We start from the raw sequence: 3,958 nt of genomic DNA, 5'->3' as shown, positions 1-3,958 counted from the left end.
CGATCTATAGTCACTAGCTGTGATGTTAAAGTCACCAAAATAGCTTTGGTGAGCGAATTTGACGGATAGCGCCGACAATTTTTGTTGCATAGGATTCATCGAATGTGGCGCGGTTGTTGCACCATGGCCAGATTCATTTCCCAAGCGCGTGCACGGAAAGAAATAACAATTGTGATTTAAAAAAAACAGTAGCGGAAAATCAACTGATGATCATTGTCGTTCTACTATTCAAACATTTTAATAAAAATAAATGCTTTTAGAAGTGCGCAGCAATGCTAAATCGGTCTGATGTATTCTGCGCAGTTCATATGTATTTTCCACACGTTCTCCTATAATTGTTTTAATCCACTTCGATACCGTCAATCCGCCCCCAAACTGGATGGCGTACACTCAGCTTAAGGTGATTATAAAACGAAGCCAAACAAGGGCACAAGACTGGAGAATCTGACAACAGTTTGCGTTGAAACCAATCAATCTGCTTGCTTGCTTGCTTGGTGAGAGCTGTTTGGTTCTCAAGTCTTGTGCTTTTGAAAATTTGAGGTGTGGCTTTGTTCTATAATCACCTTAACGCAATTTATAATTAAGTATTGAGTTGTAAATATTAGTATATATTAGTTGTGTTGCTAGAGGACATCTTGAAAATTCACTGAGATTCTTTCAGAAACCCTTCTGAAATTATTATATGTAGTTATTTCTTTGATCGCTCTGATTTTTCCAATAACCTCCTTGGGACTTCCTATTGAACTATCCCAGAAACCCATCTTGGGTTATTATGGAAATCCTTTCAGGATTCTGCTGTAAATTCTGGAATTCTGCCGTAAAATTCTGGAATTCTGCCGAAAATGATTTAATGTATTTTCCAGTGTAATGGAATCTATTTTAAAAATCTGGGTTCGGGATTCTCACAAAATTTCTCGGGATTTCTTCTGGAAATCCAATCGAAATTATTATATAAATTCTGATATTTTCCTCGTAATTCTTTAGTATTTCTTCCGTGAAACTCTTTGAAAGTTCTTCAAAATCCCTTTGAGATTCTTTCCGAAAAATTTCTTAGATTATACCTATTATTCTAGAATACTCTCGGAAAGACGCCTGAGACTATAATCAAAAAATCTATTATTTCACTTCACTTTCTTCCGTGCAAATTCTTGGGATTCTTTCGGAAATTCCTCTGGAATTCTTTTGTAATCCCAATGGAATTCTCCCAGAAATCCCTGTGGAATACTTCCGAAAATCCTGCTAAGAATCTTCCAGATGACGGGGATTTTTTTAAATCTTTATTTATGGAAATCATCCGAAAATTCCTCTGCAATTGTTTGTAAATCCTCCTTATATTCTTACAGAAATCCTTCTTATATTCTTACAGATTTATTGCTATTGATTTTATTGTTTCTGCCTGAGATAATTTTGTATATCCAGAATTATCCGAAAATTCCTTCGTGGTTCTTTAGAATTTTTTTCTAAGATTTTTTGAGAAAAAAAAAACTCTGTGATTCTTCTGGAAATTCATAAGGAAGTGTTTTTGATTTTTTTCGTGATTTATCATTGATTTTCCTTGAAAATTTTCTTAAATCCTTGGCAGAATTTTCTGAAAATCCCTAAATGACTTCAAATGGAAATCCTCCAAGAAAACTACCGGACAGTCACTGGGACTTTAAAAAAATACCTATGAGATTCTTTGATTACTGATTTCTTTTCTGAGCATCTTTTGAAAGTGACTTTTAAATGGTTCTGGGAAAATTGCATTTGAAATTATTCCGTAAATCTTTCTGGAGCTCTTCTGGACATCGTAATTATTCTGGAATAAATATTCATGAAATCGTCTGGATGTCTGTGACTTTTCATTGAATCTTCAGGGGTTCTTGCGAAATAACTTCTGGGATTCTTTTGATATCACTGTAAAAAAAACATTCAAAATCCATTCGAAATTCTCCTAGAGATTGTTTCAGGAATTTACGAGAATCCTTAAAATAATTCCTTTAGACAATCTCCCTGATAATATTTTAGTGATTTCTCTGTGGTTCTTCTGTAATCGACCTGGGTGTTCTTCCGGTAAACCCTCCTTTAATTCCAAAGCAATTTCCAGAAGAATTTTCAGAAGGATATTTTTAAGGAAATCCTGTATATTTTTCCCTAAGAATCTCAATGTATTTAAACAAAATACCAGGACAATTTTACGGTTGAATCCCACAAAAACTTCCGGTGGAATTCTTGAATTGCTTATCATTCAAGCAGAATTCCAGTCGTATTTCCGGATGAATTTCGGCAGGTTTTACGGGAAGATCCAGCAAGAATTTCTTGAAAAAATTCCAGTGAAATTTCTGGAAGAATCTTTGAAAGATGTTTTGAAGTCCTCCAGCAGGATAACAGAAAGAAATCGGGGGTATTGTAGAAGAATTTCCGAAAGAATCCTAGAGAGATAGTCGAAATATAAACAGTTTTCTTGAAAAATTCAGGAAACTCCCAGAGTGCTAGGAGTAATTCGGGGAAGAATTTCTGCAAGAATCCTTAACAGAAGGATTTGAAGGATCCTCAGAAAGATTTTCGAAAGTATCCAGAAGGCTTCCCGAAAGAATGCTAGAAAGATATCTGGAAGATTTCCTACAGGATTTTTGGAAGAGTCCCAGCAAATTTCAAGAATATGGACGTAAAAATCTCAGTGGCTTTCCTAGAATAATTTCAGAAAGATTTTCGGAAGCATCCTCGAAAGTTTCTAAAGGATCTCCGAAGCATCTCAGGTGATTTCCGGAAGAATACCAGAGGTATTCTCATAATAATCCCAGAAGTATTTCCGGAAAAAGGCCAGAAGTTTATTTCGGAGGAATTCTCGACGAATTTGGTAGTAGAGTCGTAGTACATTTTTTGGCAAAATCCTCTAAAAAATATCCAGAAGAATTGCATCAGGAATTTTGTTAGAATCTTCCATTGAATTTCCGAAAGAATCTTCGAGAATTTCGATTCGAATTTGATTTTCCAGGATTTCAAAAGTAATCCTTAAGGAGATAAACGCAAACTCACATACAGATTTATGCAAATATTCCAATAAGATGTCCAGAAGAATCACAAAGGTATCCGAAAGAAATCTCAGATATAGTACCGGAATGCTAACGATGTTTTTTAGATGAGTTCAAAAGCGATATGCTGGTAAGTATTCCTGTGAATTTCCAGAAAAACTTAGAGAAAAATCAGAAATAATCTTTAGATTTCCAGAACAATCCCAGGAGGTTTTGAAGGATTCATAAGTGATTTAAGGAAGAATCCCAGGAGGGAAATTCCATAGAATTCTGGAGTAATTTCTGGACCAATGTCTTTTTATATGCTGTATCAATATTTACAAGTAATTATAATAAACAAGTATTTATGGAACAATAACAATTTTAATTTAACGCCATAATTGAACGACAATTTTAATTAGAATGTGCATCCACCACATCATCCCTCTCAGAAGGATTATGATTCTAAATATTTTTTTGCGGTGATTCAGAATTGTAATCACATACTAGTTTAATTGTATGTGGTGTCATTCAATATTTAAAATAAGATTCGTTAAGCCGAACATGTTGATCCTTCGACATGAACCAACGAGCATTGCTTGAAATAATGAGATTTTTTCGATTACTTTGATTACTGATTTCTTTTTCTGAGGATCTTCTAAAGGTACTTTCAAATGATTCCGAAAATCCCGTTTGAAATTATTCCATGAATCTTTCTGCAGTTCATCTGGACATCGGAATTATTCTGGAAAATATTCATGAAATCTTCTGGATGTCTGTGAATATCCTTTACATCTTTCAGGGATTCTGGCGAAATAACTTCTGGGATTCTTTTGAATATCACTGTAATTTGGATTTAGAATTCTCATGGGATTATTTCAGATATTAACGATAATCCTTCATACAGAAGTGATGTTTCTGTGAATCGCCTTGGAATTCTTCTGGAAATCCTTCTATAATCCCAA

The sequence above is a fragment of the Aedes aegypti genome, unplaced genomic scaffold (assembly GCF_002204515.2).
Source record: "Aedes aegypti strain LVP_AGWG unplaced genomic scaffold, AaegL5.0 Primary Assembly AGWG_AaegL5_hic_scaff_1900_PBJ_arrow, whole genome shotgun sequence".
Taxonomy (NCBI): domain Eukaryota; kingdom Metazoa; phylum Arthropoda; class Insecta; order Diptera; family Culicidae; genus Aedes; species Aedes aegypti.
This window is presented reverse-complemented; position numbering follows the sequence as displayed.